Here is a 13,926-nt window from a genome sequence, read left to right as displayed (position 1 = left end):
AACAAAATATTAGCCAATAGGCCATTGATCTCAATAATGATTCCCATAATCCTAGGACACCTTCTCTTTTACTCTTCCTTTCCATTCTTCCTTTTCTCCTGTAAAGCATTTTATATTACTTGAGCTTACTTATTCTATAGTTGTAATCTTATACTTCTGCGGTATCATACCCTTTTCCTACATCACTCATCTTAAAACCATGGTCTACTTTGACTTTCATTTCAGGTATTATATGCTAGGCACCAATAACCAAACATTTTCTGAAAGACTGTAACATGTCACCAGACTGTTTACATTCTCCTGCTTTCACAGGCTGTCAGGGCTGCACCAGGCTCTCTTCTAGCCTTTCGTTTCCTTGAATTTGACTTTTGACAGAGCTTGTCCATAACATGATGTTTAACAAACAAATTCTGGTTCTTCTTGTGGAGACACCATGACTATTTATGTATTACTATTATTATCCATCTGTTTATTCAATGTATATTTTGGATTACTTTTCTTATAATAGTCTTTCTTTCTGATTTCTGATGCTTGAGGCACTCTGTATAGAGCCAAAGATCCTCATGAATATGATAAATCTGTTGTTACATTTTTAAATATAATTCTAAAATGATTGCCAAAACATAGACATTTACCTTATATCACCTTCAAACTATACATATTCATAAACACACAAAGCACATACACATTGATATCTAAAGATAATTCAGATATCCGATCTGTGGCATGTTTTATTGACCCTGCAGTGTCTCAAACAGCCCTTATAACTTATTATTTAAGCTTATGATTATTTAGAATAAAATGTCAAATAATCCCACTCGATTATTTCATTATTTCACTATCTCAGTTTTCTTGATCCATTGTGAAAAAGTTCTGTTATTTCCTCCTCATCTGTAGAGGCTACATTAGCCCACTCCCCGGTCTGATATTCTCGTAGTAACTGTATCCAAATGTTGGGCGGACATTTAGCCTTCACGATGATGTGTACATCGTGCGGGTGAAGGAGGTGAATAACCATCTTTTCATCTAGAATATCCCAAAAAGTTGTGTTACCCTGGTTTGGTTTTAATTTTGGGAGGGACGCCCATATCATTTCTTTTTCTCCTGGGGAGAAGGGGACATGGGTTTTAGTCGTATAGACTATTGATTGACCGTCCTCTTTACTCTGTCTAGTTTTGACTTGCATGGGTGCAGCTGGGACCGTTTTCAGAGCGGTCAGATCTGGATACAATGTATTATTATAACCAAAATCAGTGATTGATTTATATTCCGGATTATATGGGGGAGGAGCGCTAGCAAAACCTCCTTTTTCATATTCCCATGCTTTGCGATCTAAATCATCCCAATCGGGCCTGTCGTCCTCGGAGTGATCTGTGTCGCGACGCGCTCCTAACACGGCAGCACATCGCGCACCTACACCTTCACCTTTTCTGACCACTTTTCTTGCCCTTCTAATTTGCCTTGTAGTTCTATTAATTCTATCGTATTTTTCACAACTTCTGCTCTCAATTCACAATACTGTTTATGATGATCTTCCATTTCTGTTATTTTCTTTTCTTGATTCTCACCAACCTGACACAATATCACAATTCCTTTCTCTGTCTTATCTGGTTGTTGTTGCTTCCACCAGTCCCGGTGCTCCTTCGGAGACCAGTCTTTCTCCCAACTTCCTTCCAACATTCTCTTCTCTACATTCTGTTTTTTTATTTCTCAAAAAACCAATAATGCTGGTGTCACTCATTGTGACGATTTATCTGAAATATTACATTATTATATATATTATAATAAAAACAAACACTCCAGTAAGGTACGGACACCCGTACATGACACTGGCTAAGGTAAGGGAACACATAAACAACCATAAGCACCCCCGGACCTAGGACAGCCTGTAACTTGCTAACTTGCTAACTGTTTTGTTTGCTTCTCATTGTTTGCTGCTAGTTGCATGCCAAACGAGTTCGTTCTATCCAAAATATAAGCTTTTTTTCTTCTAATAAACTCAATACAAATACAGTGCACTAGCAACTATTTCCCTTTCAAAAGTTGTAGTCCCGTTTCATTTAAAACAAAATGTGTGCTTCAAAGAAAGAAAATACTATTGCTGCTGACTTGTGTTTCTTTTCCCTCTTTACCTGCTCTTATCACAAAGCTTCTCGACACAATCTCAGGTGCAGGTGCACTCTGCGCTATCCTTTGCCCGAGCTTTGTCCAGGAAAACTCACTGTAGCCATCTTAGTTCAACACGGGCTCTCCTTACCTGCAAGTCACACGGGTCCAGTTCACTTTGCAAGTGAACAGTCTCTTCTCAGAAACAATAAGGAAACTTGGAAAGAAACACAATCCCAGGTCGGTGTTAAAAAAAAGTTCTTTGTTTTCATATTAAAAGAAAACATTTGTATTTTCTCTGCACACTTCACAGCTCCAATTAGCACACTCAACTAATCCCTGCCCCCCTCAGAACCGTCACTAAAGAAAGGTACTCACAGTCATTTTAAATATGACATCCTGTAGTGTTTCTTTTCAAAATATGATCTTATTATCACTATTACTATCAATATTACCCACTAATACCAAATTACAGTTAGGGGGGCCACAGGTGTGATTTAAAAATACGATCTTCCATGTCTTTCTGTTGTGTTTTGACCTGGGGATCTGTAATTGTCCAAGTGGCTACTGCACATGTACTTATTTAATATTAAATGTGTTATTTAATTAGGCTTGGTTCTGATGAGCATGTACAAGACGTCAGCTTTTTAAATAACTGTGTGTATTGGATCATACACATTTTAGAAATACTCTCTCAAACTTCCCGCATTGGTACCTCACCAGGGAGGTAGAAAACAGCAATAGCATTGAAAAAGTGTGATTGTAGTTCTGCTCTTCTGCAATATATTTCTACAAGATCTTTAACATTGTTTTAAAGGCTGGGACCAATATGGTGGAATATCTCCAACACACGGACATTGAGAGACTCGACCCCTTTGTGCTGCTGCTCAGAGACCAACTCTCAGTTGTCTCTGAGTAGGCTATGGATCAACTTCCTTTCCTAATATGAAGGAGACAATGGATACAAAACCTATGAAAAACAGGTGATTATTGTTATTCTTCTCATTATAAACTACTTAATACATCTCTCCCATAAAGTACAACAGGATAGTGGTGACGTCATTCAGGATTGGATTGCCATTGGTCAAAAGCCCTCTGAGAGAAATTGTGTGGCGACACTCCACACTCTTAGAAGAAATTGTTCTGCACAGAACCATAAAGGGTTCCTCGAGTAATCGCTCTGGTGGATCCCTTTATGGTTCTATGTAGAACCCCTTCAAAGGGGTTACATGAAGAACCCCCAAACATAGCGTTCTACACAGAACCATTCGTTTTAAAATGTTATATATAGAACCCATTCAAAAGGGGGACACGTGCTATACCTGAATTTGTTTTCCAAATACAATCTTTAAAAAATGTATGAGTTCATATATACAAACACACATACACAACGTAGAAATCACACTACTAGTGAAGTAACTTCATTTACATTATATGCCACAACTCCTCAATTTGGAACGCAAAAACAAGACATCTGATGTAAAAGTGTAAACTAATTACGAACAGCACTTTTGATTTTTATCTTCAATTCAGGGGCTACTTATTCGCACAGTAAACTGTATTCTCTCTTCAGAGTGACTGGAATGTTTTTGCCTACATTCAACTTAAATATGAAAGTTTCCAAAAACGGCATAGTTTTCTTTAAGGCTATTCAATGCCAAACACAAAATTCTCTCTGCTTTCAGGCTTGTCCTTCAGCACAATTACACAGGTTCATGATGTTCTCATTTCAATACATTGTTTTCTTATTTAAACTATTTGACTTTGAGCTTACATTGAGAATAAAATCACTTTTGCAAGTAAAACCTGGCCAAGAAAGGAAGCAGCACTACAATAAAACAATACACAGAATACAAAGCAGTTCCTTCAAAAGTGAAAGTGATAAAGAGTGATGTCTGTCAGTAAATTACGTTGAGATACATATTGGTTATTTTGAATTAGGAGTCCAACTTCAATATCTTCTATTAACAAGCCAAAATACAGATCAGAATTACGGGTAATTGAAAAGAATATGTAGCGCCTAGGTAAGCTTGGATGTGTTCAGAGAAACACTAAAAACGGATTGGCTTTATTTGTGGAATGCAATCCTGAAGAGTATTTGATATTTTGGGTAATAAGCTGACCGAAAATATTAGGAGAGCCATATGCACAAAATAGTATAGTCTCCTAGTGCACGTCACCGCCCTCTATTGCATAATCTACAACACCTTATACATCAAACCCAATTTACTAATATTATTGTTATGCATTCATTTGTCACATCTGCCTTTGCTGGTAAGGATAACAGTACAGGATCATCAAAATGTACTGTAACGAAACCTGTCCTAGTAAGGTCGTGTCCTAACTGGATTTGACAGAGGAGCGTGTAGCTGCCACCACCTTTGGTTTACCGGACGGTCTGGTCGAATAACCCTGGAAGCTAAAATTAGTGATGTTAAAGGGAGAGTGAAAAGCCAAGAGGAAGTATATAACCAAGTCTTTTTAATAACCAATTTAATACGCTGGGTACACAATGTGCAATTTAGGCAAATAGAATAACAATCACAGTATCACTAAACAATCCATAAAAAGTCAATATCCATTAAACAGTTAAGTTAATTTCTCCCTCAAATACATACGACCAATTAATATAATAAAACCGCAATTGACCTTCATTAAAGAAATACTAAAATAAACCATACAATAAACACCAATGTAAGTGAAAAGAAACCACAATATAAACATCAGATAAACCATACAATAAACACACCAATATAAGTTACCACAATTACAACAGCAATTTCAACTATAAAAGCAAAATACAAACTCTTCAATGTAAAGCCAAAAAAACACAAAAAACGGGTTAATTGTTGTTTTAGATCAATTGATTGGAATATAGCTAATAGGATCAGCACAATCCAATCAATCACTCACTCACTTGGCCCTGTTACACAGACTGATTAATAGCAGTATGTTTAAGTCTAACCATAAATTCATAAATTAGAGCAAAGAAACTGTTACTATGTTTAAACTTGGTTTTATACAAGTCCTTGCCCAATGAAAACATGTAATCAAATACACATAATCCCACAAACAAACACATATAGATTTAAAATAGAGTCAGAGAGCTCCCGTCAACTGAACAGCTCCCCAGCATTTGGCGCACACTGCACACTGCACACTGCACACTGCACACTGCACACTGCACATGTAAAAACAAGCAGCCCCCTATTATCTGCACACAAACCAACACAAGCAATGCTAGCCGTAGAAAGAGTCTCTCTTGTGTCTTCTGAGCACTGCTTATATCCCCATCTGCTCCCGGTATGACATCCCGTGATTGGTCGCAATGCTCAGTCCAATTAGGGTTAATAAGAGCCAATTCAATCAGTGACAGAGCCGACTGGCTCATCACAGTACTACTATATTTACAGCATGACATAACAGCGCGGCGCTGGAGCGGGAAAGTGCGCTTCTTTTTGCACATCGTCTACATGCGCGAAAAGCCTGGACACTTGGGCTAAAAAAAAGACAAAAATAGAAAGTGTGAAATATGAACGTTAACATTGTAGCGCAAACATTGGGCTTCGAGCCACGTGTAACAGACAGTGCGATTCAGAACAAAGTCAAAAATAGCTTCTGCACAACAATACAACTCTTAGCTAGTAAATTCATGTGGAAAATGGACGCCCCGTCTACAGGGCTGCGGCAAGTCGTGGCCTATTTGTTGGGGAAGGATGTTGAGCTCGGTTTTCCAAACGAGCCGCTGCATATTGACCTATGTCTATTGTCTAAATGTCTATTTATTTATTGATGTATTCATTTATTTCTTTCAACATGTATTGATTCATTGATGATTTTCTCTGTGTATTCATTTTTAATTCTGGCATGGATTATCCTGCATACAAAAGCAAAGGCCCGGGACAGTGCGAGCATGACTTATACAGCGCAGTGCAATCATGGTCGCTGCTTGACATCGTCCTGCAAATAAAAAAACATTGGCTGGATGTCAAGTCACACATTGCCGGGCCAGACCTCGAACCCGGATCCTCCGGATCGTCACCCTGCTGCTCTCCAGCTGAGCTACTCCGGCAACGGAACATCGGCGCGGAAGGGCGCTATTAACTGTGCGCTGTTTCTGCCGTCACTCATCTCCTGCAATGCCGTGTTTATGTGAGAGCTGTGACGCGCTGTAGCAGCAACTACATGTTTACTACATCTCATCTCCTCTGGGGTTTCAGTGTTTGTGAGACGGTGACACTAAACGCTGAAGTATAATGTCGGCCAATAAGCGCACTGGACACCGCCCACTGGCTGTGATTGACACAGCGGGCTTGTATGACGTCATTCACTGCTACAATGATCGAGCGCAGAAATACACCGTGGTCGTGCAAAAATGCTTTTTCTACTCTTGCGGTTTTTATTTTACACTACAGGAATAAATAACTAAACCAATATTAAATACATAGATACATGTCCCTGCCGATTCCAATGTTGGCGATTCATTGAACATGTAGCACTATTTGCACATGCATGTATTTATTGTCTCACATTAGAGATGAGATGTAGAAAACATGTAGTTGCTGCTACAGCGCGTCACAGCTCTCACATAAACACGGCATTGCACATGCCTGTAGCCAAAGTCCGTTTTTTTGTCTTCATTAAAATGATCCTTTACAGGAGTATTACATGCGAAGCCAAGGCCGGCCCTATCGGAACAGGCAAATGCTAGGGGCGCCCGAAAGAGTGAACATTTGTACGGAGGTTTGTTGCACTCAGTGCTTGTTATTGTGTGGAACCAAGTCACAGCAATTCCTGGTTATTAGCCAATAGGATGTGAGTGTTAATATGGGATGTCCTGTATAGAGCTGCTGTTAGGGAGTCAGTCAGTGAGTTGACTGCGCGCAGATTCCCTGCTCTCTCTGCACTGGGCAACAGCGGCACTTTGTACTGTCAAAAACAACACAAACACAGCTATTGGGTTTTGCTGATTTCTATACATAAGCAGCTAAAATTGGACATTGTCAACCTCGCCTCTAAAATATAAAAGTGCGCACACGACCGGGGGTCACGGTGCCATAGCTTGTGTTCACCTAGAAACTCGTCCGGCAGCGGCGGACGCAGCGGATTTCAGTGCAGACGCGTTTCAGCAGCGACACGTTTCCATCACACCCACCGGCACCGCGTCCAGTTTGCATATATAATGTTGCTTGATATGGGATTTTCCGCTGCTGATGTGTGGTTGTGAAGCAAAGATATGTTTGAGTCCAAATCTGCCTGATTTCATGGAGATTTTGAGCTGTTTTTTGACTTGTCTCCAGTTGTTAACATCTTCCCCAGAACCCGCACCCTGAATTACTCAATCGTCTTCGCCCTCATTTTTCAACACTAATTTTGTGCAGTGCACAGTGGGACAAAGGGAAATGGTACAGACTTGAATCTAATAAGACACAAAATGCTTGAAAGTTTCTATTATGTTTATCTATATGACTACAATAATCTTTAACAAATTAAAATGTAAGTGGTCTGAAACCGTTTTAATACAAATATATACATTTATTTAACCAGTTGATTTTTGTACTTTGTGAAATGAATGTACTAAATATAAGCAACGGGGTAAATGACTAATTCACAGATTTAGTCCATGTCTGGACCTTGACTATACCTTGACCAAGAAATGTGGACCCTGACACAACATAATTGACTACCCCTGCTGTAGAACATTGCTACATTATGCATATTGCACTAAGGTGTCTGTAATATCGTTTTTTCGTGCAATACTTTTATAATACTGTATTTATAATTCATTTTATGTCACTTGTTTCTTTAATACTGTTTTTATACTGTTTGTGTGGGGGTTTTGTTTCTAAAATAAAGAAGATCTCAAAGACATAAAGCTATGCAGTCTGTGAGTGTATGAACACAATGACCCTGCGATGCAGGGGGCACCACTTAAAATCTTGCCTAGGGCACCAAATTGGCCCTGTGCGCAGCAACTGACGTTATGCAAACGACATCAAGCTGGATAGTGAGTATGGGGTGAAAAGAGCAGGAGAGACGGGAGAGAAAGCAGGCAGCAGCGTCATTGTCGCAGAATATTGAACATATGTTCAAAAACACTGCCAAACAGGGTAAGGTTGTTATATTTACTACCTAATCTAACAGTTGAGATAGATAACGCTAACTACGTGCTAGCAAACAGTCGTCAACTCCACGCAGAAGGTAGCTAATGTTTTTACTCGTGTGTGTCTGTGTCTGTCAGATTACACAAAAACTACAAGACCGATTTTCACGAAACTCAGTGGAGGGGTGTAGCATGGGTCAAGGAAGAACACAGTAAATTCTGACCATTATCCATCCAGTGGGACTAGCTAGCTACAGTGACCGATTCAGAAGATTTTTACCCTGAATATGTGTGATGTGTCGGCGCTCCATTCACGTGTGTGTGTGTGTGTGTGTGTGTGTGTGTGTGTGTGCGTGTGTCTGTGTGTCTGTGTGTCTGCGTGCGTGCATGCGTGTGTTTGGACTGAAAAAGGTGGTACATGATCTTGGTAAGCAATTTGACAACATTGTAGTAAATATTTTCGGTGCATCAAAAAGCGTCCTCGTTAAGATACCAGCAGACAAGCTAATCCAGCACAAATTAGTGCATAAAAAGTAACCAAAATGAAGTATTTAAACCTCATAATTGAATACAAAATGAGGGGAAAAACTGCAAAAAGGTCCACTTTTTGAAAAAAAGAACCCCCCTTCCACTAGGCTGGCTACGGGCCTGTTGCAGGAGATGAGTGACAGCAGAAACAGCGCACAGTTAATAGCGCTCTTCCGGGTCTTTCCGGAGTTGCCCGAGTAGCTCAGTCGGGAGCGCGTCAGACTGAAGGTATGAAGCCCCAGGTCCGATCCCTGGCTCTGGCAATGAGCTACACTGTTTCCACTTCCACACTTTTACTCGGCACAACAATCTGACGCAGAGCAACCATGATTTTACAGCGAAGTGAAATCATGGTCACTCTGCTTCAGATTGTTCTGCAAAGTAAAAGCTTTCATTACATGTCGTGTAAAAAAAGTGCAAAAGTCCAAAAGTGTCTTGACAAGTGTTGAAATTAAAGCTAGACCCACGCTAACGCGATTCTTTAAATCCCAGACGATATTTAAAATGGTGGGCTGCTCACATTTAACGACAGGCAGGATTTCACGGAATTTAGGTCTTTTGCATCATGATGCCCCAAAACAACTATTGTTATTTGAGGTATTTGAATCAATACTTATGAAAATCAAAATCAAAAACTCAAAATAATGTAACTTGTTTTCGTGGATGTGCTCGACTCTCATTGGCTGCTGCCGGTCTCGGACCCGAGTCGCATCTTTAATATGAATCGTGTTGGATCTGCTCGCCTACCTGGCGAGCTGCAGGTTTGAGCAGAGGGCAGCGGCTCATCAGTTAGGCCCCGACCTGCTGCTTTCTGTTCAACCGGACACTCAATGACTCCATTGAATGAACAACCGGCTTAGATTGTACTTTTCAAATTGTGTAAAAAATAGTTGGTTCTTTAATATGTTATTCATACAATTCTATGCTTAACTTAAACCCTCTACAGTTAAAAATATTGAAAATGCTCTGATTAAGGTTCAATTAAGCAATCGAGAGCTCTGTTGGAACAGATACCACAGGCAGTGCCCATCTTGCCCATCTTGCCAAAGACTATCAACATCAATATTATTAGCATTAGTAATGTAACTATTCTCAATTTCCCAGCTGAGCTCACAGACACTTTCACTGACCCCCCCCCTCCTTCCTGGGGGGTGAATCCCTTCCTAATTGATAGGGTATTTCTGTTAGTGAAAGGACTATTTCCATACAATTTCATGACTTTAGACTTTAAACTATATCTCATTCAATGATTTATTTATTTTACATTAAGTTATACCTTCAGTAACTTCCTTATTTTCCCTCATATTCCATTCAACCACCATCACAACTCTCATGCTGAAAGTGGCAGCACATGTCTTTCACACATATCAAACTCCCTTTTTCCAGCTTCCCAAGCCTTATCAACTCTTAAACCCCTCGTCAACTTCCTCAAACCTTCCTCAACATCACTCAGACCCACTAAATTGCTCTGTATCCTAACAGCTGTTCTTTCTCCTTTTCCTAATTTCTTACAAGAAAATTCAAGTTATATTTATTGACATGTATTATTACTATTTATACACACATTTCACTCCATTATTTTAACTAAAATATTTACTTAACAAAATATCTTTTAGAAAATAAGCCTTTTAATTGATTTCAATAATGATTCCCAGGTACCTCAGGAAAACAAAGTTTCAAAAAATGTGTCCAGTCAATGATTTCCCCAATGAAGAGTTTGCGTGGGCACTAAGACTGTCCACCTGCGCGGCTCATATGTCCTTATTGTGTCAACTTCCTCCTATTGAAGTCCAATCTACACCGGTACATGTTCAGAAGAACTGTTCCCGAAACCAGATTGAACTGATCAATAGTTAATTTCTTACCTACACACTGTATTTAGGGATCTTATATCTGGGAATTTCAAAAACTCTTCATTGTGGAACTCACAGCTACCAAATGACCCTTTAATTTCCTGGAGTATCTGGTTATCTATTGAAGACTCTGTATAGGAAGTTGAAGAAAGTGTTTTGTGATAATTATATAATGTTTTATATTAATACTAGCATTAGAAGTAGTTTGTATACAGACTGAGCAGATTAGATTTAGCAGCACAAGTAAAGGGTCAACAAGGTTGATTTGTTAGAAACTCCTGTCAGTAATGAAAGATCACACAGTGCCGAAATAGCCTACAGCTGTCTGCTGAAAATGTGTTTATGACTTAATCATTTCTCTAGATAGGCAGGAATTGTTTCTGTTAACGAGCGATTGACACTAGGTAAATGACGACCGTGGGATCGCATCTTCCTAGTGCACATCAAAGACGGACATCTGCTTTGGATCCATCACCTCTTCACGGGAGGACAGATCATAAAACGGACCCGGACCTGTATCTTCTGATTGGATGAACGGCCATAAGATGTTACGTCATTTTCCTATAAAGCTGCACTCATGTTGGTAAACATTAATTTCTCACTGAAGGAATTATTCCTGACGTGGGGCTTCCGAGCGGCTTGATTAAAGTTCTATTTGCTTTATCTCCACGATTTCTCCACTTATTTGCGAGACGGTTCTACATCTATGTATTCATATCTTCACCATATTTTACTGTTTCCTCAGATTCCCATTTCAGAAATTAGCTCAAATTCAATTTTCAACATTTTATTTTGTATTTCTGGTTTGTAAAATAGTATTTTATTTTTATTTTCTCCTTTAAATGGTTCAATGTTAATTTAGCTCACTTCTTCAATGCTTGTCATTTTATATTTCTATAGTATCCTTCAAATTCGTACCCTTTGACTACTTCACTCATCTTAAATCCAAGGTCTAATTTTAACATTTATTTCAGGTATTTTATGCTGGCCCCAAACATTTTCTGAAAATAAGACTATAATATATAACTATTCTGTTTACATTCTCCTGCCTGGATTTTACATCAGGCTGTCAGGGCTGCACCAGAGTGCTGCTCCTGTGGATGTCAGCCTTTCATTTCCCTTTAATTTGACTTTATAGAATTTGTCCATAATATGATTTTTAACAAACAAATCCTTGTCCTTCTGGGTCTTAGACGACACCATTACTATTTATTTACTTTATTATTACTTTATTATTATTATGTAGTGTATATTGTGTATTACTTTAACATTATTCTCATAATAGAATATATAATTTATTTATAATTTGTGATGCCTTATGCACTCTATATGCACTCTATATACAGTTAAATGTTTAGATCCAGCCTGGAGCTGAACCTCTGGAGCCACTCCGGAGCCGGAGCCAGCAAACCCGGAGCACTGCCAACCCTAGTGCACAGGGTGTGTTATACGACTCTGAGGATGTTGTTATGACACTGAGAAGTTCCTAAGCTGGCCAGGGATGGGTGTCCACAGGGCTGTATGACCACCCTTGACCTAGTTCTTATGCATTCTTTGGTTTGCTTATTAATCTATGCTTTTCTGTTCTCATTTGTGGTAGGTTATTGTAAGAACAGTTCGACAGATTAAACAGCTGAGGAAAGGACTAAAAGAGACACTGGTCTGGCCTCTCCTGAAGGAAAGAAGTGATATAATTCCACTGGTCTTTCCAAGGGCATCAGACACAGTATGACATGTTGCCTAATGAAGTTTGGAATGGCTGTGGCAGTTACAGTTTCAGTGTTTTGATAATGTGATTTACTTGTTACATGTATTATTCTGAAGTTGATATTTTTGGGTGTAACTGTGAAGCTCATATACTAGCAGTGGTGTCGAAGTGGGGGGAGAAGTGGGACTGACTATGCAGGGCCCTAATGGGGGGAGGGACCTCGAAAAGCTTGGAATGAAAATTTGTTTTTGTTTGCAATTTTGTTTTATTTCTAAGTAATTTGTGTCATAACTAAATATAAATTGGCTTAATAAGTCGGTTGAGTGACTGAACTTCGTATCCCACAACAATAGTGGAGGTTCTCTGAGGCCACTCTCACCCCTTAGAAAAGGCACAAATGGGTTTAGTCGACCCCTGCACTAGGATTCGTCTGTGACTGCTACTGTGATAGTCATGTCTTTCCCCGAGAAAGGGAAATCAGGGTACCAAAAAAGAAAAGAAAGTAAGAGAAAGAAAGCAAACTGAGGGAAATCAACTGCTAATTAATTTCTTTGAAAAGAAAGGTGAGCACAACAGCACAACTGACACAGTTTGAGAATGGTTTAAGCTAATATGTCAGCAGTTGTTTAGCTCGAAGGCAGTCAGACAGGAATCTAGCTTGGTGCATATTTGCATTGAATAACATGAATTAATCGGTATCATAAATTAATCTGCAGCATAGGTACAATGTCATATGCAGGGCTGGAAATGAAGCTCCCCCAACTCCCCTCGCCTAAGGCGAGTAGTTTAAATTTCAGGCGAGTCGAATTTTAGAGCCGCTCGTCCGTCAACTTTTCAGCGCCGATTTAGTTGGTGGAAAAGGCCGGAGCCAGAACTGCTTTCTGTGTGTGTGAACGCAAGAACACCCGGACTGCCGAGAATATGACAGGATTAATGCAAGGTTGATTTATAAAAAAATATCGTAGCCTACGTCTTATTTTATGATAGCTGGGTAGGCACTTAATCCTTTACATATGTGAAGTCAGCTCCAATAATGTTTTGTTCACTGTAGTTATGTGATTCTTTTTTTGTATGCACTATTTAAATAATATTAAAAATACATTTTTGCATTATACATTGCCTATCTACACTTGTTTGGATATTCTTGGGTTACATTCAGTTCAGAAAATATTTTTCTCATTCTAATGGATATACACTCACCTAAAGGATTATTAGGAACACCATACTAATACTGTGTTTGACCCCCTTTCGCCTTCAGAACTGACTTAATTCTACGTGGCATTGATTCAACAAGGTGCTGAAAGCATTCTTTAGAAATGTTGGCCCATATTGATAGGATAGCATCTTGCAGTTGATGGAGATTTGTGGGATGCACATCCAGGGCACGAAGCTCCCGTTCCACCACATCCCAAAGATGCTCTATTGGGTTGAGATCTGGTGACTGTGGGGGCCAGTTTAGTACAGTGAACTCATTGTCATGTTCAAGAAACCAATTTGAAATGATTCGACCTTTGTGACATGGTGCATTATCCTGCTGGAAGTAGCCATCAGAGGATGGGTACATGGTGGTCATAAAGGGATGGACATGGTCAGAAACAATGCTCAGGTAGGCCGTGGCATTTAAACGA

This window comes from Amia ocellicauda, unplaced genomic scaffold, assembly GCF_036373705.1.
Source record: "Amia ocellicauda isolate fAmiCal2 unplaced genomic scaffold, fAmiCal2.hap1 HAP1_SCAFFOLD_55, whole genome shotgun sequence".
In the NCBI taxonomy this organism is placed as follows: domain Eukaryota; kingdom Metazoa; phylum Chordata; class Actinopteri; order Amiiformes; family Amiidae; genus Amia; species Amia ocellicauda.
Note: the sequence above shows the minus strand (reverse complement) of the source record.